General features: G+C 37.8%; 1 protein-coding gene across 4 annotated transcripts in view; it reads right to left on the minus strand.

The window, feature by feature from the left end:
- PPARG (peroxisome proliferator activated receptor gamma) overlaps positions 1–24719 on the minus strand; it is a 126453-nt gene that overhangs the window by 70410 nt on the left and 31324 nt on the right. The window contains exon 1 of one of the 4 annotated variants that reach the window (XM_024740206.1): positions 20018–20135. The exons of the other annotated variants lie outside the window; for them this stretch is intronic. The gene's annotated coding sequence lies outside the window, so the exon portion shown is untranslated. Of the gene's footprint in view, positions 1–20017; positions 20136–24719 lie in introns of those variants that run through there. 4 annotated transcript variants of the gene reach the window in all.

Genomic DNA, 24719 nt, shown 5'->3' on the forward strand with positions numbered 1-24719 from the left:
TTTTTTCTTCTCAGACACCATTCAACTTGGCCTATGTCCTGTGTCACTAGAACTTGTAAGCCTCTAATAGTTCTGACAGCGTGCTTCAGCTATTCAAACATAAAATTATTTTTAACAGCCAATTATTCCATAGCACCTGAATCTAATACTACCGACTCTTACAGCACCACAATCTGTCAACCCTTCTCCCCTAGAGGATATTACTTGAAAGCAAAAACCTGACCTATTCACCGTTTTCCATTCATTTATTTATTCAACAAATATTTATTGGCAATATATCACACTATATTGGCAGGCGTGGAGCTAGGTGCTGGCTTGATGAACAAGATGGATGTGTTCTTATATGGTGGAGTTTAAAAAGTCAGTAGACAAAAATTGCAGTTTTAATAGAGCCTGGCACATAGCAGGAGCAATAAGTGTTGCTTAAACTCTTGACAACATATCAAGCAATACAGAAAGTACCCCAAGTTACTAACAAAATACTTACATAATATAGATTGTTTAATCATATTTGTTATGTTAGTGATCATGTTCTGTCCTATCACACTGTAGCACTGGGTCACTTAAGAAACAACTTGCTCACAAATTAAAATGGACAAAAATAAACTGAGCCAATCTCATTTGTATCTAATTACACAGCTGTTTTGTGCTTAGATATTGAAAAGGCATTACATTTTATTTTACAGCTATGTTCTCATGCATCCCTCAGATGTTCATGAAATACCTACTAAGTGCCAGGTATTATTCTAGGCATAGGAGATAATACATTCATAAGCCAAGGTTCCTATCCTCAGTGAGTTCACATTTAACTACATTTATCAAAATGATCCAAATATACCTAAAAGAGTGATAGTTTAGCTTACTTAACATTGAAGGTCAATTAGCATGTGCTGATATCATAAATAATGTATTTACTTACCGTTACCATCAGACAACACAGTATGTGATCACCAGAAAATTTATGAGAGTTTCGACATGCACGCGAATTTCTTTATCTTCAAGGTCTTAAGATTCCCCCAGTATCTTATTCTTTATAAAATTTGAAGGATATTATAATAAGATGCATAAAAGAGCATGCCGGTGAATGGGACTGTTATGTAAGGTCTTGGAGCTTTAGACCATGTCTAGGTGTTTTGTACACCAACTGGTTATCAGCACTTTGCATTGATACCTCTAGAGGTACTGAAGGGTACCTCTATATAGAAGTCTATTGCCTTCCATCCTATGGGGAACCCCCTTTGAAGGACAGTCCTTGGTAATTTTCCAGAGTCAGGAGGAGTGGGAGAAGGCCACCTTCCTTATGCAATTGCACAAAATCTAACCCAGCTTCCCCTACTGAGGAATATTGGGTTCTGTGCCATGTAGAGGTGAGAAGAAGATCGTCTCCCCTTGGACTTTGATGACATAGCGGTATGGATGTGATTGTGCGTACGGTACACACCATCAGCAGGAGGAAGAATGGGGATAGTCAGGAATGATGATATAAGGGGAGGATGAAAAGCTTAATGCTATCCTAGTTTATGACATTAAAAAAATGGACAATTTGGTATTTGAGAAGGCTACTCTTCAGTATTTGGTCTTCAATATTATTTATGAAACTGTCTTTGACCAAAAGAATCTGAATATTACTCAGCCAAAATACTCCCAAAATTTTAGTACATTTAGAGAAGGCAACTAGAGTAATAACAGCTATAAATGATTCCATGACAAAAAGTAAGAGAATGTCTAAAAATGTATAATTAACAAAATCATGGTATGATATCTATATGAAGTTTTATAAAAAGTATTATTCAGTGTTTAGAATGATTTACATCAAATATTCCCATACAATAGAATAGTTTTCATGTCACATTGCTCTCGAAAACTAATTAAAACCTTGCTCTTTTTTTATCGAGGTAACATTAGTTGATAACGTTATATAAGTTTCACGTGTACAACACTATGTTTCCACTTCTGTATACACTATAGCATGCTCACCGCCAAAAGTCTAGTTTTCTATCTGTCACCATACAATTGACCCCCTTTACCCATTTTGCCCTCCCCTCAACCTCCTTTTCCCTCTGGTAACCACCAATCTGTTCTCTGAATCTATGTAAAACCCTGTTTTGGGGGGCTATAAGTTAAATTTAGATTAAATTTCATTAATGAAATTTCATTCTCTAGATTGAATTTGAAAAACTGCTTTAATTGCTTTCTTTTCCTTTTCTGTAAAACAAGCTATGTTAGTACAAGTTAGAATGGTGCATATAGTATTCTTTTCTTTTGCTATAGCCCCATTTAAAAACTTGCTTCATTTCATGCTACAAGCACTATGACCACTCACCTTAGGTCCTAAAAGGTCAGGAGCTCCCTCCCTAATACCTGTGAGCATCCCTCAGGCCTTGCACAGTGTCCCTAGTTGGCATAAAGCGTGTGTTTATTGCTTTTGTTGCTGATGAGAACGATGAGAGGACAGCTGCCTGACACATCTGTCTCACACGGATCATTCAAGGAGTTCAGACACCTCAGGAACTGACAACACCTTCAATTTTCTTCTTGTTCTGAAAAGACTGACATTTCCCGATGGTCCTCCAAAGAAAGCCACATAACTGCCAACAACCAGAACGGCTACTGAAAAGCTCACTTCCCCCTGCCCAGGACTGCTGTCTTTTCCTAGTGCAACTAAAGTTGGCTCAGAACCCCACCTTCTACTGGGGGGTGCATAAATTCAGGGTTTCTCCATAGTCACAGGGACCACAACGTGGGAGAAATGATGCTCCAGTGGGACACATTCTGAGTCCTAACATGTAAATTCTACCACAAACAAACAATCCTGTAACCTAACACGTAAAGAACAAACAATCCTGTATCCTAACATGTAAATTCTACCACAACCATCCCAGCAAGCCTAGGATTCCCACGGAAAGAGACAAAGGAAGGCCACCATTGATCACACCTGGGTCATTTTTTTTGAAGGTACAATCCATTCTTTAATCAAAAACTGTAATTTGGTTCAGAATTGCAAACAGTAACATATTTTCTCTACAGGATTAATATTTTAAGCTAATATACCATTTTGATTGAAAGAAAATTAACTTGAAATGATGTTAGCTTGTAGCCAATAACTCCAGCAGATGTGTATTTGGCATTTTAAAAGGTCTTCTTCACCCTGAAGCAATGTAATCTATGGAAAAACACACTGAAACTGGAGCCAGAAAACCTAGGTTTTAGGTTCTTATATGGGTTCAAACTTGTGTCAACTCTTTGGGTTCACACTTCTCATCTCTAGAATGAGAAAGTCTTTCTGCAAAACTGAATAATCCTTTAAGTCCTTTGGGTTCTAATGTGGAAATACTTACCAGTATGCCTGTAATTCATTTATTTAAAGTGTAATGGAAATTCTGTATACTGTATTCTTATTCATGTTCTAATCCCGAGTTACTTCTTCCTTTTCATACCCGGTGGCTAATTAGGTACAGCATGAAAGGCACTTTTATCTGGAAACTTCCTTTTTTTTTTTTTCCCCCTTCAAAAGTTAACTTGCTTGTAATACCTGAAAAAAAACCAAAAACCAAAAAAACAACCCTAACTTGTCTAACCACTTTCTAGGGATCAACTAGACACTTTTCAAGTCATTATACCTTTGAACCAAAGACATACCACCTAAACTATGTTAACCTGTGTTTGCAATGTGATATTTGAAATTCTCCAGCAATTTGGTTTCTAAGCATAATAAAATACCATGGGTGATATTATCAAATGACCCATATCTAAGTTGTGGGAAATCCCAAACTTCTATAACATGTATCTTCTTCATTGCTCAGATTTTATCCATTAATTTTTCAAGATCAGTTATATGGAGATTCCCTAGGTAAGATATATCCCAGCACGGGTGAACCACACTGAAACCCCACAAAAAAATAAAGCAAGCTTAGAGCCACAGAGCTACAGGCAAGTTTAGTTTATGTAGGATAAGCAAGTTACCAGTTTTGTGACTGTCCTAAAGGAAACACAAGGACTTTTGAGATCACAGACTCATATAACTTAATACTAGGGAGATTAAAATATTCAAACTCTTAATTTTTTACAAGGAAAACGGGTTCCAGAGAAATCAAATGATTTGCCCAAGGAACTACTCAGATAATTAGTAGCAGACTTTGAGCTAGAAATCAGGTTTCTTCATTCCCAGTCCAAAGCTCCAAACTGTGCTCTATCTCATTAAAATGATGCAATAAAACGCTCAAGGAAATTGTTCTAATCAATTTTTCTTAATGCCAACAATCATGTTAGAAGTCTATCGGCACGAAAGCATTTGTACTATGTGAGTCACTTAACTTGGAGGATTCACCCCTGGGAAGGCCACAGTTGATCACAGAGTTTAGAGACAGTGCTTTTCACAGAGGAAGTGCTCAATAACAACTTGGTAATCAAAAATTGGTGATATCTGATCAATCAGTTCAGGAATCCATTCTGCTGACAAATGTCCTTCTGCCTCATGCTTAGCATTCATGAGTCATCCTAGCAGGCTGGGGTTCTTCTGGTACAAACAGTCGTGCTTTCTATTGACATAGTTCCTCTAACGAAAATAATAAAATTACTGTGTGAAAATTTCTACTGTGAGGTATTCATACTATAATTTTTTAAAAGTACCTTAAAGCTGTACTGTGTTTTCATCTATATTGAAATTCGCAATGATGCTGGGAGGTCCTTTAAAGCCAAACTAGAAAATAACAGCAGCTCTTGAATAGAGCTTCGATGTGGAACCTGGTAATGGTTTTTGGCTACAGAGTTAATCTTTATTTTTCTATCAATTCTCTAACGGCTATCATCAATAAAATGGTTCTATTATTGCTAAGCGAACTTTTAAAATTCCTACTTGTTTTTGAAGATTCCATACTCTACTTATATACCATTTCTTTGTGAAACACACTTATGCTCGTAAAACATATTTAAGAGCAACAGGGGTGTCAGCTGATGACTGTTATTATTTTGTTAAACAAGTTGTCACGTGTAAGATTTAAATTTTTGATGATAAGAATTTATAATATTATAATTTTTGAAAGCCCACTCTGCTCCAGGCACTGATTTATTTAAATCACCTTTAATTCTCACAACCTCTCTTTTAGATGAGAAAACAGAGGCTTGGAGAGATAAAGTGACATGCCCAAAGCAAAAACGCTTGTAAAGTGACAGAGTTTGAATTCAAACGCTCTGTTTGACTCTTTACAACATGTTGACTAAAGACAAATAGACAAAACTTTACAGACAAAACCCACTGTCAGATGTTTTTGAAAGATACTACATTGTTTTCTAGTCTTTTCACCTTTCTTCCTCAATGGAAACATTTTATTTTAATTTTCCTTAAAGGACAGAAAACACTGTTGCTTGTCTATATGAAAACTTTTTTTATTTTTAAGTACGTTTTATTTTTACAGAACCAATCCACGTTCATTGTTGAAAATTTAAAAATACAGACTGGTAAAAATAAAATCATTGTATTTCTACTACTCAGAGATTATCACTGTTGAACTGTTAGGGTTCATCTAACTGGATCTTTTTCTGGGCGTATGTATGATCATAAGTAAATATATGTGTACACATATGTACCTATACACATAGTACTTGTGCTTTTTAGTAAAAATGAGATATGGCACTTACTGGTGGTAACCTGCTTTTTAAAGTCTGTAATCTCCATCTTTCTATTTTAGTAAAGTTTCATTTCAAACAATACCCAGTCCATATTTAAATTTCCCCAGTTGACCCCAAATGTTCTTTATAACTGGTTTGTTCCAAACCTGAATCTCACCCAAGATGTTGATATCTGTTTGGCTGTATGTCCCTTAAGTCTTTTAAAATCTAGTATAGCCATGCTCCCCCACCCCTGGCTTGCCTTAATTTTAAGGCCACTGACTAACTGAAAAGATCAGACCAGTTTATCACGTAGAATGTCTCACCCTGTGGATTTGTCTGACTGTTTTCTTGTGGGATCATTTAGCTTGCTTCTCTATCCCCATGTTTCCCACAAGCTGGATGTTATATCTAAGGGTGTATGGATTCAGGTGAAACATTTTCTATTTTAATGTAACATAGGTGAGGTTCTATGCTTCCTATTCCATCACATCAGAGACATGGCATATGACTGACCGTTAGTGATGCTAAGATCAATTATTAATTCAGAATGATGATAATATTGTAGGGTTACTTTTTTCTTCTTGCACCTAGAAAGCAAGCTGTGTGCTGTTACTATGTAATTATAAGGATATTCAGCTTCACCAATCACTTACCTAAAGGTTATAACACACTTAATAATCTTTGCCTGAATCAATGCTTTGAGTTTATGAAAAGAAGTCTTTCTAATTCTATCACTCCTCCTACATTTATTAGCTGGCATTTTTCTATGAGGTAGAGCTTTTCATTGAGAACTAACGCAATGCGGATACCCTGAAATATAGTTCCTATTGCAAAGGAAGAATAAATGTTTAATTTGTTCTGTTATTAAAAAGGTAGATATCTTCAATACCTAAATTTCTTGGTTAGGCATACCTGTTTCTTCTGTTCACTGGATGCTCATGTCATAAAATACTGACATATCTAAGTTTCTTTTCTTCAATTATTTTTAGAGAATTTTATTTTAGCTACACTTTTCTCTGTTATCTTTGGTCCTATGACAGTTACAACCAAGACATCCATCCCTTGGTTCTTCAGATCTCTAATCCTTTTTCTTTTTATTGCATATACAAAACCACTTATCAACCCCTAATAATATAACTAAGGCTTCAGTTTCACCTAACAATTTCCATTAATAGTGATTTTCAGTTTTTAGCAAGTGGTTGTTCCTAATGTATAGGGAATAAGTAGAATACAAAGTTAACTGGTTCCTCCATAGTTATGTTGTGTGTCAGCATAGCTTTAGGAAGGGAGTCTAAGATTCCTGACAGGTTTGTGGACTAATTAAACCACATTCCAACCACCTAGTTTGTTCTCTGCACTCCAAGGATGGTTTTCTTCAGATACACTAAACTCTAGGAAGTAAGATGCTACGTTTTTTGTTTTTTTGTTTTTTTTGCGGTACGTGGGCCTCTCACTGCTGTGGCCTCTCCCGTTGCGGAGCACAGGCTCTGGACACGCAGGCTCAGCGGCCATGGCTCACGGGCGCAGCCTTTCCGCGGCATGTGGGATCTTCCCGGACCGGGGCACGAACCCGTGTCCCCTGCATTGGCAGGCGGACTCTCAGCCACTGCGCCACCAGGGAAGCCCAGATGCTACGTTTTTATATTTACAAACATGAGCTCCACTTTAATAAACTTTTCATTTTTAAACATTCAGAATCATCTTATTGAACACAAAGGGAAGGAGGGAAAGACTAAAATATGAAGACAGACAAGAAACCACTTTTTCCATTCTAAAATAAGTATGCCCTCCCTCAATCAAAATAAAACTGAGTCTTAACTCAGTCTTCCTTCTAATTATGTCTTTATCTATTAGACACACTCAGATGAAGAGCACAAAATGCCTAAAGTCCTTCTGGGCAAGTTGACAAATATCTTACACACTGAAATGAGAAGTGGGAAGAAGGCCAGATTGCTTAATTGTTACTTGGGAATCCAAGGAGGTAGACAAGCCAAAATCTTTATGGGGATCCAAAGAGTACAACTTCTTCCTTAGGCAGCAGAAGAAAACAATGGGCCAGATTCTCCTTCTCTGTAATTTAATAGGATGATTCCATTGTTTCTTTCATGTACTGCCTGAAGGGGATGTGTACTGCTATCTATGGGAGAGCTTCCATAAGAGAGTTATTACAGAGGATGAGAACATAGCCCCTGGGAGATTAATGAAGGATAACCACATTCAGTCTCCTACAGAGCTTTCAGATAAACATTTTGGGAATTGTGCACCCGAAAGACCTATGCATTGAGGTCAGGAAGTTTTAGTGATCAAGAATTACTGAGACAAGCAATACGCCAAGCTGATTAAAGGAGCTTTGAAAAGCTCATTTGGAAGGGGGGCTAAATAGGGGATTGAGAAACCGTATGGTATTCATAGATGATAGAAATGTGAACATGAGATTGTCATTTCTGCAGGAAGTCTTAAAGAACATTTAACCTAAACCCTTTTCATTTATGGTGGGAGAAACCAAGGTACAGACAGGTTAAGTGACTTGCCCAAGGCCTTGCCCAAGGTAACAGAGAGTTAGTGACAAAGTCAAAGCTAGAATCCCTGATATCCTAATTACTGAACCCTCTCTCTAATTCCACTAAACCAATATATTTTCAACTGGTCTCCTTACTCTGGGGAGGGATAGCCATAGATGTATAGTCTTAAGAAGTCCTAGAAGAAAAGCTTTATAAATGCTTTTTAAAAACAACTTTATTGAGGTATATTTTATATATCATAAAGTTCATTTCAAGTGTACAATTCAATAAATTTTAGTACATTTACTGAGGTTTGCAACAATCACCATAAATCAGTTTTAGAACATTTTCATCACCTAATAAGATCTCTCATGCTGATTTACAATCAATCCCAGTTCCCACCTCCCCCAGGCAGCCACTAATCTACTTTCTACCTTTACAGATTTGCTTTCATTGGGTATTTTGTATAAATGGAATCATACAATACATCATCTCTTCTGTCTGGATTTTTCACTTAGCATAATGTTTTTGATCCCTTTGTAGCATGTATCTGTAGTAAGTTCCTTCTTATTGCTGAATAATCGAGGCCAGGCTGTGTATGAGTATACCATATTTTGTCTATCCATTCAGTTAATGGACATTTAAATTGTTTCAATTTTTTGATTAAAAGTTTTTAATCCTACGTTTTCAATTTTTCTTTCATTTTAATGACAGAAAATTTGTAAAAATTCATATTTTAGATTATCTGGATGCTTTTTTTTTTAACTGAATACTTACTGTCAGTTCAGTGCCACAGTTTGTATTTACGATTTCATTGGTTCCCAGTACTACTACTTTAGTTGTCCAGGATTAAGGACGGAAGGACAAAGGTAGACTTTTAATATGTAAGTGATTCACTGGAGTTAAGTGAAGGTCAAATGAGACCTATTAATACTGTAGGAAGGACTGTTTCACAGAAGAGTTCAACAAGAGAAAAGCAGAGGGAGAACTTAATCATATACACAGCATTGAGAAGCACAGGGTGTAGAACCCCCAAAAGCATGTGTTATAGCAGTCGTTTCCATTTTGGACTGTTAATTTGAATGTTAAGGGGCTTTAAACATGTTATTTAATTTATTTTGGTTGCATATAAGAGCTATAGGCGTAAACAATTTATAATTAGTTTTGAGCAAATTTCAGTTACATTATAATAAAAATTATGTGAACACTGAGAATCGTAAGAAATTTTTTTCCTTCAAAGAAGTCTGTGCTTTACTCAAGTAGTAATAAGATACAGCTATATAAAATAACTGAACCAAACTTTAAAGCGTTTCTAAGCCTCTCATTTTATAAATAAAGAAAAAAGAGGTGACAGGACTTACGCAAAATTATACAGCTAGTTAGTGATAGAGCTGGGTCTAAAATATAGGCTTTTCACTGCCGTGGCTATAAAACATTTATTACAGGTTGTATATTGTTAATCTCACTGAGCCTTTAGCCATTTTATAAATAAGACATCTACTGAGATTGAGACATGAAACAGATGCATTTTTTATATCATATTTTTCTACTGATGACTAATGATTACAATCCAAACCTTTAATTTAGGGTCTAAGATCTGGTACTCATACAGTTGGCATAAGGGAGAAGGAAAAGATGTTTAGCTAAATTCAAGAGTCAAGAGGCAGAACAGTGTGACTGGAAAAGAACAGAAGACCAGCGTCCAACCTTCAGTTCTGCCACTAACTCCATTTATGAACTTAGCAAGTCACAACGGCTCTGGTCTTAATTCCCCATTTATAAAGCTGAGACAAGGAAAGGAGAGTAGATTAGATGACTTCTAATATTTTATGTTAACTCTTCCATTCAATGTATTTTAAGGGTTAAGAGCTCATCTGTTGTAAACTCTTGTCCCTGATCAGAACCACGCCTAACCGATTATTAACAAGTTAATGGTATTATTGCTACCATCTGCCCATACACCCACCCACTCACTCACCTTACTGTTCACTATTTCCTAACACATATCTTAAGTTCTATTCAAAAGGATGTATCTACTCACTCCCATGTACCTGTGGTATACAGTAGGTGCTCAATAAATGCTGAGCGGCTTTATTAAAGTGCAAATGAATGTGTATATTCCTATTTTCTGTCATCCACCAGGACTTGTTTCTGGCTTCCTGATCTTATGTATGATACAACACTTAATGATATGTTTTTCTTGATAGGCGCAAAGTAAATGCTGTTTGAATGCTAATTCATTAGTTCTTACGCCTAATAACTCATTATACACAGAGTCAAGACCACATAACTTACAGCTAAGTTGTTTCACATGTTTGTTTTATTCCTCCAGGTATTCTGTTAAGTCCCTTGAAAACATTAAGAGGGTATGCCTTTTATTTCATTTATTGTTCTTAATATAGCATTAGAGGTTCAAGACTTGACTGACTGTTAATTCCGAACAGATAGTACACTGTCTTTTCAAAGGCCTTCAGGAAAGTTCCCTACCCCAAACTCATATGTCCCCAAGAAGCTCAGCCCCCTTGTTTTACTTTCAGAAGAGGTTCTAAGAAAGATGGTTATCATTCTTTGAATACTGCCCCTCTACAAACCTAAAGGCCATTCTTCAAACACAACACTCCTCTTCCTTACTTTCTTTTCCCAGCTGAAGAATCAGTTTCTCGTAATTAGTTCTTTAGACCTGATTCTGTTTTGGAGGACTTAAAAGTTCTAGTATAATTAATTTCTCAAGTTGTACACAGAAAGAGTCTTGGACTATGAAGGAGCCCAGGGTTCTAATCAAGGCTCTACTACTTACCAATGTCTTTGGGCAAATCACTGAGCACTTCTGAGCTCCAATTTCCCCATATGTAAAAGAGGAAGTAATATCTGCCTTGCCGTACGGGGATATTATTAGGATTAAATATGTTACTATATAAAATAACTTTACACGTTTTAAAGCTCTATGTAAATGTAAGATATTATTTTCCTATTGTTACCAGAATACTAAAAGCATTTTCCGTAAGGTTATAATTTAAGACCCTCATTGAATAAACATTTAAAAATATATATGTGTAAGAAAGTTGAAAGGAACTATGCTATAGTGTTAACATTAGTTACTTCAGGGTGACAGGGTTATGAGTCCTTACTTTTTGCTTTATATTTTTCTGCATCTTTTTCAATAGTAGCTATTACTCTTAGAATTCAAAAAGTTATTTTAAGTCAAATAATGACACTGCAACGACTGAGTATTAAAAAAATAGCTGTCAAATCCTGAGGACTCTTTAAAAGAGAATATCAAAAGCAAGCCTTTTATAGTTGATACAATTACTTTTCTAAGTAGATTATTAAGGTAAATGGCAGAAATGTTTAGCTAAGCTTTTCAAAGAAGATGAAAGTTATCAAGAATAATGTGTTTCTATTTTTCTAAAGAACTATTATCTTCCATCTATTTTTTCCTTTGAAGTCTTCCTACTAGCTACCAGTATCACTACTCCTCAAAGAATGTCAAGAGATGAGAGACTCAACTTGGAAAACCTCAGACAGGAAGTCTAATGCTGTTGGTGTTGCATAAAAGATACCACAAGCTCCTGACCTGGTTCTTGTCCTCCGCCTTTCCACGCTCCCTAAGAGCAACCAGCATTAATCTGGTGGATCTTGTGATGTTCAGAATGTGTTCACAAATCAATTCCTAGCTCAGCTTTCACCTTCTTTACTGAGAATGCTGATCAGCAACCTTTTGGTTTCAGCACTGCCTCAACCTGAAGATCACTGTCCCTTTGATTCGTCCTCATCATTCCCACTCCTTAGCCTTCCTGACTAGTGTCTCAGGGATTCAATAAAATGACCATATATTTAATTGCCCAACCCGGAGCACTTTGAAGAGTGAAACAGGGCAAAAGGCATAAACTGAGACTGTCGCTACGACACTGTCACTAGGCCACTACGACATATAATCACTTTAAAATTAAGCAAAGTGAGGAGCTTTAAAGAGAGGAGATAGGTTTCATGATGTCTTTGGTCCTGACAACTAAAAACTAGGTCGATGCTGCCATAGTTTTTTTTTCACATTGTCTTCCACTTCCAATGGTTGCTAGCTCTTAAATGTAGGAATTATATTCACACTTTTATTGGAAATTTATAATTAAATGTGAAGTAAATTTTCTTTGTTTCTTTATTCTTCTTCTTTTTTCGTGTTAAAGGTTCACACAGGGCAGTCGTTTTGCAAAGGAGGGTGGGAATTGCAAAGGTTTTGCCCCAGGCTGTCTTGCATTAAGAATTGTTGCATCTGGCCACTTTTCAAGGAACCAGATGTGAAGTAAGTAATGCCCATTTGGATCACAAATTTCATTTTAATCTCTTTCAACATAAATAACAATAACAGTAGTCAATATATTTATTTCAAGGTTTCCAAGAGATGGACAGACATTACCCACGCAGGAACCACACTCTAGAAAAGCTAGAGGAAACAATGATCCTATTAAAAATTTTTTAAATGCTCAAAAAAGCTTACTTCAATGAAGAGAGTAAAATAAAGTTTGGTTTGATGGCTACAATTAACCAAAGCACCAAAAGTAGCAAAGACCAGAATAACTCAATTCAGTAAATTCTTAACACTTGGGAAATCTTAATCATAAGATTTAGCTATTGAAATTACTGTACTTGGGGGTTCTTACTAAGTTTGCCAAGGTTCCATAAACACGACCTAAGGCAACACAGGCTTGGATGGTACCAGTCCTAACATATATTTTGGAGAATATACAAAGTTCTAATATAGATGAAAAAAATCTCAATATCACGTTCCTAACAACAAATCCTTTATATCAATCTGAAACTGCAAGTGAATGGATTAAGCTACCTTGAAAGAAAATTAACAGTAATTTCTATTACTTCCAGTTTTTCAGTGTGAGGACCCATTAATCTGATGGACCTTGTGACCCATCAGACAAGGCAGTCTGAGGACAGTTCATTTACATCCACAGTCGTAAATAAGACTAAGATTTGGGAATACCCAAAATAAAGGAGAAAAAGTTTAGAACTACGCTTAGAGCAAATAAAGATGTTAAACTGTAAAGAGCAATATGGTAGGACAAGGGAGATAAAAGCAGATCAAGTGAACAGTTAAAGTAAATGTTGGGACATGAAGGACCTATTGGAGGAATTCAGGATAGGGCGACTTTCCACCACAAAGTATAATAAATATATAAGGCTTGTATAGTCTTTTAAAGTGCCCAAAGCGTTTTTCCATATATTATTTATTTAATCTTGAGAGGTAGGAATTATTTCCATTTTATTGAAAACTGAGGCTCAAGGAAGGTATGTGACTTGGCCAAGATCAGTTGACCAGGAAGTAAAATCTGAACTTAAAAAATTTCATACAAATCAACAAACATTTGTTGGGTGAACCCAGTCAAAAACTTTGCTATTTACAAGACACGGTGGGAAATACAGAGAAGTCTCAGCCTGCCCTTAAGGAATTCATATCTTGTTGGAGAAACAAGCTGCAAACAGGTGAAAAGTTAAGTAATGATTCATGATGTGAATAAGAATTCCAGCCAATGATAGACGAGGTGTCACAAGGTAGCACCTGGTGACTTGCCAAATACACGGGAAAATGACTCAATTTCACAGGGACTCAGAAGAGAGTATCAAGATGGGATGGTTCATGGAAGAAATGGGATTTCAGCTACGGTTTACACATGAGCAAGATGTAGATAAGACGAGAGCATGCCTCCTGAAAAACAGCGACCACGTATCTATAGCCTATAAAGCTATGGATATATCTATTCATAGCTATGTCAGAGAACCACAATTACTGTATGGATAAACACTATTTTTGTCTGACCCACTGAAGAATGGACTAATGATGCATGAATGAACACCTGGACAGGAAGTGAGGAGCATTCTAGACAAGGGGAAAGAGCAGAAGTCTGTCTGGGAGAGAGTGAATGCAAACATTATCGTGATGTACAGGAGTATGGTAAGTGGCTTATCCAAGGTTATATAGTTAGAGGATGTGGCAGGAGCTAGACTATAGGTCTCCTGACTTCCAGGGAGGAGTAGAGGTGTAAATGGAACGAATACTCGCTTCAAAATGAGATAAACTTCAATTAGAATCGCAGTATCACCACGTACCGGGGTGTAACACTGGGCAAAGTACTCAACTTCTTTAAGTCTCAGTGGCCTCATTTGTAAAACAGAATTGTCGTGAGGATTGAAAGAAATAATGTATGCAAAGCACTTAGAACTGCTTGGCACAGAGTAACCACAGATATTAGTTTCCTTCTCCCCACACCACATTTTAAAGGGTATTTTAATTTATTAAAAGATTCACTTTGGTATTATTACCATTGGAAAGATCCCCTGGGCAGCTGCCTCACGACTTAGTTTACGCAAACCTGATATAGATGTAACTCTTCACATTGCTCTTTACTGCCCGCATATGCGTATCTGTAATGTCAGCAGAATGACTCTGAAATAGCCGCATTACATATGATCAAAGTGATCAAAGAGTACATATGTACAAAGAGTACAAAGAGTACATATGTTGATGAAATTAACAACGCTGAGGAATGTACTGATATACCTGGTTCTACTAGGTTAGAATTATAGAATTAAACATCCACATAAAAATAAATGCAATATAATTTTCATCAACTATCAAAAGCTCTTGAGGTACTGAAAGTTGTTCCTACACCTTTAGAAAAAAATGGACAAATGCTAAGAAAAAAAAGACAGTTAAAAAGTGACTTGTTTTTAAAAGCAGCTCCCAGAGCATTTCTGGAGATCAGCTTCAATATTTTCTAGATCTTCGGTAAAATATTATTTGCTATTCAAAATGAAACTAAGACATTAAGAGTTCCTGAACCATCAATTCTGAGTTACCTAAATTCGATTTAAATTTTATTTCATCCCACAATAATTACCAAGAGAGAAAAATGGCTTACTGTGTTTAAGAAGGATTTTACATAACCAGAAATGAAAAGGGGTTTCTGGTTGACTGAGTTGACCAGAAACTCAATTTACCGAGAACAACGTACATCCCAGTTCATCAACATTTCACATGCCCACCTTCTGGAAAAAGAACTGGAAAAATGTTTAACTTGACAATTAGTAGCAGAAAACTATCTCAGCATGTAAGGTAGGTAGATACTCTGTGGAACTAATCATTTGACTTTTCTATCAGAGGGCAGACCCCTGGGTCCTGGCCCTTCTTCCACTGTTTCTCTTCTTTTTGGCTCCTGAGATACCAAAGGTCCTACCAAGAAAACTGGTTCTCCCTCAAGGCTCTTCATTCTTCCAATTCTCTACGCTCTCCCCTCAGCAATCTCATTACAGAAGGCTTCAAAGATCAAGGATATACTGAGACCAAATCTCTATCTCTGTCCTTGTGGCCTCTTGTGTGCCTCAGGCCTATGTACAAATATCTATTTGATATGTCCATTGAAATATGTCACAGGCAACTCAAACTCAACAGGTCCAAGACTGCATCTATCACCTATCCCCAGAACTGGTCTTCTTCAGTGAGCCTTACCTTCGTAAATGGCCCCACCAGTCTCCCAGCTGATCATGCCAAATCACGAAAGGGAGTCATGACAGCCTGTTCTTACACCCACATCCGGTCGGTCACCACGTCCTTCTGATTCTACCTGTTAAGTACATTCAGCCACTTCTCTCAGCCCTCTCTGCTATCAATCCCAGTCCAAACTACTCTCACCTCTTTCACACATTACTTCCCACCTGGTCTCCCTAAATCGGCTCTTATCTCCTCTCCAATCAATTCTGCAACTTTAGCCAGAGTGACCTCTTAAAGTTCAAATCAGATTATGTCACTCCGCTGTTTAAAATCTGTATTGACTCCTGACTGTCTGAAATCCAAGCCGCTCTGAATAATCCCTGTTTACCTCTGAAGCCTCTTCCCAGTCCTTTTCTCGAGTTAAACTATGCTTTTCTCCACTCAGAGCCTTCACACATAATTTCCTCTGTAACATCGTTTTTTTCTCTCAGCTGACTCCTTTCTTAAGCGGGCTCCTGTTCTCTCTTTGATTATCAGCATAAAAATCACTTCCCCAAACCCTTAGATCAGGTGAAATCACCCTGGAATCATTCCAAACAACTCATTACCCTTTTCCTCCCTCGTAGCACTCATCATTTTAGTTATTACTTGCTCATTGTCTGCCTACATGATAAACCCAGTGAAGACATGATCCCTGCAGCATCCCCATATGAGCACAACGAACTGGACTAAAGACTCGAGTTTCGGTATTGGTTGGTCTTATTAACTTGCTGTGTTATTCTGGGAAGTCAGTTAACTTCTCCAGGCCTCCTTTGTAAAAGGCGAGGAGTTGAATTTGATCAGAGTTTCTTAAGCATCATTAATGTGTGGGTCCATTTTAAAGGCAGAAAAAAATTTTACAGACCTGCCAAGGTTGTGTCCTCAGACTCCCCAGAGGTCCTCTATCCCCAAGTTGAGAAAACTAATGTAAGAAACCAGGGAAATGTCCTTGAATTGCGAAATCTGGGCTTTTTTTTTATAAAGACCTTTTAGATTACTGTTGATATAACAATGCAATATTTCTTTTTTACTTTTTTTTTTTAAAGCAATGGGATGCTTTGTGTGTCTGTGTGTGTTTAATACATTTATTTAATTTTGGCCGTGTTGGGTCTTCGTAGCTGTGCGCGGGCTTTCTCTAGTTGCAGCGAGTGGGGATTACTCTTCGTTGCAATGCGTGGGCTTCTCATTGCAGTGGCTTCTCTTGCTGCGGAGCACAGGCTCTAGGGGCGCGAGCTTCAGTAGTTGTGGCACACGGGCTCAGCAGTTGTGGCTCTTGGGCTCTAGAGTGCAGGCTCAGTAGTTGTGGCGCATGGGCTTAGTTGCTCCGCGGCATGTGGGATATTCCTGGACCAGGGCTCGAACCCGTGTCCCCTGCATTGGCAGGCAGATTCATAACCACTGAGCCACCAGGGAAGCCCCTAATGCAATATTTTTAAATTCTGAAATTCTATAAGCCCAAGAATATATTTGTTGATCCCCAAAAATCTGTGGATCCCAGTTTGAGAAAGAGATGGTCTCTTCCAGGTCTAAAATTAAATCATTCTAGGAAAGTAGATGTTTATTTTCCTGAGTACTTCTTAGTGAATCATTCCCTACATGTGGGCTCATTAAACTGCGATTTGGGAGAGAATACAAGGAATTCCGTAACATCAAATCATGTAGAAAAATTCTTTCATTTTAAGAGAGACAGATTCTCAGGTACTAATTCTGGCAGCAGGATGAGAAGCATTCAACCTTAATTCCACATATGTGGCAATGAAAGGCAGATATAAAGCATTTCTCTGAGCTCAAATGAAATGATCTTTTTGATTACATAAAGAAGTGTGTAAGAAAATAAAAAGTGAGAGAAGAACAATAAAAAGGCAAAAAGCTAACAGCTCAACTAAAAAATGGGCAAAGGACTTGAATAGACCTTTCTCCAAGGACATACCGCTGTCCAGTAAGCACCTGAAAAGATGCTCGACGTCATTAGTCATCTGGGAAACGCAAATCGAAACCACAATGAGCGATCACTTACACCTACTAGGATGGCGATAATAAAAAAAAGATGGAATGTAACAAGTGTTAGGATGTGGAAACTGGGACCCTTGTACATTGCTGGTGAGAATGTAAAAAAGTACAGTAGCTGTGGAAACAGTATGGCAGTTCTTCAAAAGGTTAAATGCAAAATTACCATATATGCCAGCAATTCTACACTTAGGTATATATACCCCAAATAATTGAAAACAGAGATTCAAAAAGATACTTGAACGGTCACTGCAGCATTACTCACAATAGCCAAAAGGTGGAAACAACCCAAGTGTCCATTAACAGATTAAAACAAAATGTGTTATATACATGCAATGGAGTATAATTCAGCCATAAAACGGAGTTCTTGATACATGTTCTAACACGGATGAACTTTGAAAACACTGTGCTAAGTGAAAAAAGCCATATACCAAAGGACAAATATTGTATGATCCCACATAACTGGAATAGGCAAGTCCATAGGGACAGAAAGTAGAATAGAGAACCATGGGCTGAGGGATGGGTGATGAGGTGTTAATTGTTTAATGGGCAAAGAGTTTCTATTTGAGGTGATGAAAAAGTTTTGGATACAGATAGGGCTGTTGGTCGCACAGCACTGTGAATGTAATTAATGTCGCTGAATTGTATACTTAAAATTGGTTAAAATGTCAAAATCTTGTTACATAGATATTTACCATGATAAATAAAAAGTGAAAGAAGATGGGCAGCTTGTCATTTACTGAGCGGACATCTAAATTGCTAAACCGTTAATGATCTAATAGAGATATGAAATACATAACACATTGTTTTAATAGGAAAACTTGTTCTACAGTCAAGGACCTCAAGAACTATGAGTAAGAAGTGTATGATTAATCCCCTATTCTACCTGCTTCTTTTGGAACTATGGAGGTCTCCGTAACTGGTTTATACCTATCAAGTAGTACAAACTTTGCTCAAGTTAATTATTAATCATCCTTAGCGATGAATGTTAAAGGCTTCAAGGATAACTGAAAAACAGTGAACTATAAATCTAAAATCTAAATATTCTGATTTCCTATTACCCTTTTTATCCCATTCTAGCAGAGGTGATAATACATGACTAAGTGGCTATCAGAATCCAGGAGAGAAAGGTTAGAGCACGACTGTTCTCCCCGGTAGGTTCTAAGAGCAGAAAATAATACTATTTATTCCTATTTTTACCTTACAGTGTTTTGCAAGAAACAGCAGAGCTTTGCCAGGGCTATTTAGATGCTAAAGAATTATTTTTACTTGTTCAGTTTGTTTTGCTTTGTTTTTAAACTTGATGAGTGATTCTGACGGAAGCAAGTGCCATTCTTGGCTGAAAGACCCTGGGATTTTAACATCTCTTTTATGACATGAATATATGTTTCAAAGGACTTTGCCAAATGTAACTCAACTGTACTGTGAACAGTGACCTCTTACTACCTCTTCGGACTTCGGGTCTGAGACCTTTCTCGACAGAGCCAAAAAAGCATGCACGCCAGCTGCCATCTTACGTGCTCTGCTGTGGTCCTTGTCCTTTGATTTGGGCTCCTCAGTCTGTTAAAAAACTTGCCAAGTAAGTAGAAAGAGAAGTATCTTTAGTTTTTCTCAGGCTGTTTGGAATTAAACCCCTGAGTGCAGAAAGGTGACATCTATTCATAATAAATATTCTGTTCTTCGTGGCTTCCCTTCCCTGACTTCTTACTGAATGCCCAGAGGCCAGGTTCTTGAATTGCCTAAATATAAACAAAATGCTTGTTTCCTGAGGGAGACCTCATCTGCCAAGATTCCACTCAGTCTACTGATTTATAGGTGGTTCGAACTCTCTAAGTCCAGAAGATTGTAGCAGGAGTGGTGACACTGCCTATGTTCAGGCAAACAGAACGGCTAAAATAAAATCAACAGCAGTCCAAAGAGGAAGAAGCAAATTGGGTTAAAACATCCAGTTTCCTTCTCTTTTACCACTTGATTCTTTTCACTCTACCTCTCATATTTCAAATTACAAGATAACCTCTTTCAACACAACTTGTTCGTATACCACAGTAAATTGGTCACTCAAAATAAGAGGGTGAGAGTGCATATTTTGAAAAAAATACTTAAAGCTGAACAAACTTTTAAGGAGAAATAAAAATCAATCTTCCTTCATGTTCACGTTTTCATAGAATGGCTGATTCTATAATCTATGCTACTTACTATCTTTACTCAAAACCCAAGATAACTGTAAAGCTTCCACTGATCATTCAATTTTTGGATACTTGGTTATCTTGCCCAATATTCCAGTTTCTACCCAAGAATCAAACAGCCATTTATTAAAGTCAGCATTTTCATGTATCCCATGGAAACAAATAGTCTTAATCTCTACCTCAGGGAAAGGGAAGAGCAACGACAATCTGCAGACTTGAAGCTTGGTAATGAAAGGGAGTCAGATATCTTCAGGTCACCAGATCGCTGAAGACAGTCGGCTAACAGTGAAATGTCAGCTCTGGTTTTAATTCCTACCAGAGAGATAAGAATCAGTAATTCCCAAAGTAGTACTAAGTAAAACTGATAATATTCTGGAAAGTAGTATAAAGTCTATAAAAGTATGCATTTGGAAAAAATATTGCTGCAGTCAATCTTCGCATTGAAGTACATTAGCCAGAGATATTTCTGTTGATTTTGTTACAGCTGCAACTTTTCCAATGTATGAAGCATTAAAGTTACAAACTGGCTTGCTGGTTGAGTGGTCTGGAAAAAGTATATTCTGTCTCACTGGACTGCTGTAAATTTAAATCCATTTCTTCTATTTCTCAGCTCATTTTGGCAGAATACTTCTAGCTAAAAGTGTAATAAACTATATTGTCATACTTCAGGGTTTTTACAACTCCATCTACCATATTTGGGAGTGTGTTGGGGGGAGCAAGAACTCATAAGGAAGTAAAGGGTATTATGGTGACATTTTGTAACCTTTAGCTAGCTAGGGACAACTGAAATCATGTGTTTAAGATGGGACGCATTACTAACTTGGGATGATTTCTCGTGGCTTTTTTTTTTTTTTTCTTACACCAGCATCACTACATTTGTTCAGGAATAGATTTCTGTTTTTCTTTAAATCATTTTCCCTCCATAATATAAAACACGATTCCTTTTAATAAAGGCAATATTCTTGGTAAAATTTAAACTGAAAAAAGATGGGAAACTAGATTACTAATTAATTTGGAAGTTTCTACAAAAGATAATTTTGAAAAACGCTAAGACTTCCATTAACTGTCAGTCAAATCACCTAGTTCCCTTTCTACAAAAAACCAACATAGTAACCAAATGAAAAAAACAATTAAAATGATATAGATACATTGAAAAGTGACTATCTTGACATAATTAACACACCCCTGAATTGTCATGGAGGAGAAGGGAGACCAAAGGGGAGAAAAAGCATGGGAAGCCTATATAGTGGCAACACTTTATTTTGTAATTCAACTTTCATTCATTTAATATGTATTTATTGAGTTGTTATTATGTATCAAGCATTATGCTCAATGCTGAGGACATAGCAGAGAATAGGATAGAGGTCCTTGCCTTCAAGAGTTTACAGTTGGTAACACACTGGCATTCTAATAACTTTTAATAAGGGGAAAAGGGATACAGGCAGAAATTTTAAAGTGAGGACTTAAAATTCCAAGCATTTCCTTTGTAACTCTAATTTTAATTATTCCTACAAGTTCCTTTGATATATAAAGCTATATGATTGCCCTCTCTGTGAACAGATCAAGGCTGTCGCGTTCCACAATGCTTAGAAAATTAAGTATTGGAAGGGTCCTTAGAGACCCATTTGTCTTCTCTATCCTAATCTGTCAACGTATGGGAAAACTGAGGCCAGAAGAGGGGAAGTGATTGATTAAGGTCTCGTATCCACCATGTCTATTTTTATGTGCTTTTTTCCAAGTAAGTTATAACTTTGGAGGTATCATTACAACTAGTGCTTTTAAAAAATCTGTGTTTAGAAAACAAACTTATGGTTACCAAAGAGGAAAGGCGAGGGTGGGAAGGGATAAATTAGGAGTTTGGGATTAACATATACACACTACTATATACAAAACAGATAACCAACAAGGACCCACTGTATAGCACAGGGAACTATACTCAGTATTTTGTAATAACCTATAAGGGAAAAGAATCTGAAAAGGAATATATATATGTATAACTGAATCACTTTGCTGTACACCTGAAACCAACACAACATTGTAAATCAACTACGCTTCAATTAAAAATAAATAACTGGGTTTCCCTGGTGGCGCAGTAGTTAAGAATCTGCCTGCCAATGCAGGGGACACAGGTTCAAGGCCTGGTCCAGGAAGATCCCACGTGCCACGGAGCAACTAAGCCCGTGCACCACAACTACTGAGCCTGTGCTCCAGAGCCGGCGAGCCACAACTACTGAAGCTCACGCGCTTAGAGCCCGTGCTCCGCAACAAGAGAAGCCACGGCAATGAGAAGCCCGTAGGCAGCAACAAAGACCCAACGCGGCCAAAAATAAATAAGTAAATTTAATTAAAAAAATATTCTTTAATAAATCAGTAACTAAATAGGGGACTTCCCTGGTGGTCCAGTGGTTAAGACTCCACACTCCCAACACAGGGGGCCTGGGTTCGATCCCTGATCCCTGATGGGAGAACTAAGATCCCACATGCCGTGTGGCACGGCCAAAAAATTAAATAAATAAATAGGAAAAAATAAGTAAATTAAAAAAAAAAATCTTTGTCTGACACCTTTTTCCTTTACCCTTCTTCTGGTCTCCACTGTGACACTAACCTCCAAACTTGGTGGAAGCAGTCTTTTCTCACAGGGTCTGCCTCTTCTTAATGTCTTTTCTGAGGCCTCAGCCCTGTACTACCTCCTCCTTGATTTGCACTCTTCCCTCCCTTCCTTGATTCAGCTTTTCTAGGAGAGCTGTCCTATTGGCTGCCCCAGTCCTCAGTGGCCTAAAATCACTCCCTCCATTCATACACCACCTATTACCTTCTAACCTCCCCAAATACCCATTCCTCCCACTGTACTTAACCTATAATCTTAAACAATGATCTCCTCCTTGCAGCTGTTAATGGAATTACTCCTTTTTTCATTCTTCTTGACAGTTCACTGCCATTTTACAATATTTCAGTAAAAAAAAAAATATGTGAGCTTGGGAGTCAGAAGGATCTCAGTTTAAATTATATTCCTCCTGGCACTGGCAGTATGCCCTTAGACACGTTATTTCACCTGCTAAACTTCACTTTATTCATCTGTAAAATGGGGGTAATCATAATTCCTATGCGACAGGGTTGCTCTGAGGATGAAATAAGATTGTATACCTGAAGTTGCTCACCCAATGCCCGGTCCATAGGAGGCACTAAGGGTTGTGTTCTTTTCCTCTCCTTCAAGCTCTACTCGTTTGGCAGTGATGACCCGATCTACTCTTGCCACTCTCTCATCTTCCCCTTTTAAACTTGACCTGTGTGCTGCTTCCTGAGAAGCATTCTTCACTCTACGCTCATGACACCCAAAACCACGTGTCTCGTTCTGGCCTCCGAAACGAGGTTCAGTCCCGAATCTTCACCTCTCTCTAGGGCTTACTGAGATACTCCACCTTCACTTCAAATTCAGCAAGTCTGAAATCAACCTCATCTTTCTTCCCCCAAACAGAGTCCCTCTCCCATATTTCTTCCACCTCTCTATACATCAGCCTGGAGTTCATTTTTGACTCTTCTTTTTCTTTCATCCTCTTTATTTTTTATTCACTCACCAAATCTCACATTATCAAAATATCTCTTTCACTTGTCCCATCCAAACGGAGCTTCTGTCACACCACTTCCTTCTCCCCAAATCTTCAAGTTCCCCAATGCCTCCTAGACGAAGTCCAAGTTCCTCGCTCTAGCCTTTGTATCCTGCCAAGCTCAGCCCTCTTCCCCTCTTACGTGAACCTCCCAATGACTCTAGAGTACAGTGTGCCCCCGACATCCTGAGATTCCTGCCCCATGATGTTCCTCGTGTTTAAAATTTCCAGCTCTTCCTCCTCATGTTTCCGCATCCACACTTCTGGGGTTCAGCTCAGGTGCAAGCACTTCGTGAAACAACCACTGAGTATTCCAGCTCTGCAGATGTGCTTTCTTCTGTGAACTTGCACTACACGTTTTCCCTCAAACACACATCACCCCAGCTCTGTGATTTAATTCTTTCATGTGGTCTGTGTTGGTATTGCCCTTGAAACGAGACTGTGAGGGAGGAATGGCCTAATTCCACTTTGTCTAGAACAGGGCTGGATATAGAAAAGCGGCTTGGAAATACTTGTTTAATAAACAACATATACAAATAGGAACCGCAACAACAGTAAAACCTCCGTACGAATAACGGTTGTAGCAGTCCCGCTTCAAATGCTATAGAAGATTGAAAGGCCATAACAAGTCTGTGAGCTGAATATTCCTCATCCCTGAATTACACAGGCAAAAAGTAGCTGATAAGGTATCTACGTGCTTTTATGGACTCATTTTCAATATCTGCAAAAAAATTAAAAAATGAAAGGCGGAGGAGGAGTTGAGGAAGGAGGAGGAGGAGGGGGTGGGGGGAGACGAGAGGAGAAGCAGCAGCGGCAGTCCCCACCTATGCAGAAGTTAAATCTACAGAATTGTAAAATACATATTATATCACAGAATTTTCTTACTTCAATTTTCCATCATGTTTTGCATCTCTCATTGGTAAATTTAAAAATAACATTTAGGCAAGAATGCTAATAGCATTATGCTTAATTAGCAGACATAAAAGTATATCTGAATCATTTAATGTTAATTACATTATAATTGTAACACTTGCATAATCCTTGCTAGGAACTGTTTTAAGTGCTAGGGACACCCAGAAGATAGTCTCTGTCTTCAAGAAGCTCACTCCAGGGACTTCCCTGGTCGTGCAGTGGTTAGGAATCCGCCTGCCAATGCAGGGGACACGGGTTCGAGCCCTGGTCTGGGAAGATCCCACACGCCGCAGAGCAACTAAGCCCGTGCACCACAACTACCGAGCCTGCGAGCCACAACGACTGAGCCCGTGTGCCACAATTA

This window comes from Neophocaena asiaeorientalis, unplaced genomic scaffold, assembly GCF_003031525.2.
Source record: "Neophocaena asiaeorientalis asiaeorientalis breed wild unplaced genomic scaffold, Neophocaena_asiaeorientalis_V1.1 scaffold75, whole genome shotgun sequence".
NCBI classification, from domain to species: domain Eukaryota; kingdom Metazoa; phylum Chordata; class Mammalia; order Artiodactyla; family Phocoenidae; genus Neophocaena; species Neophocaena asiaeorientalis.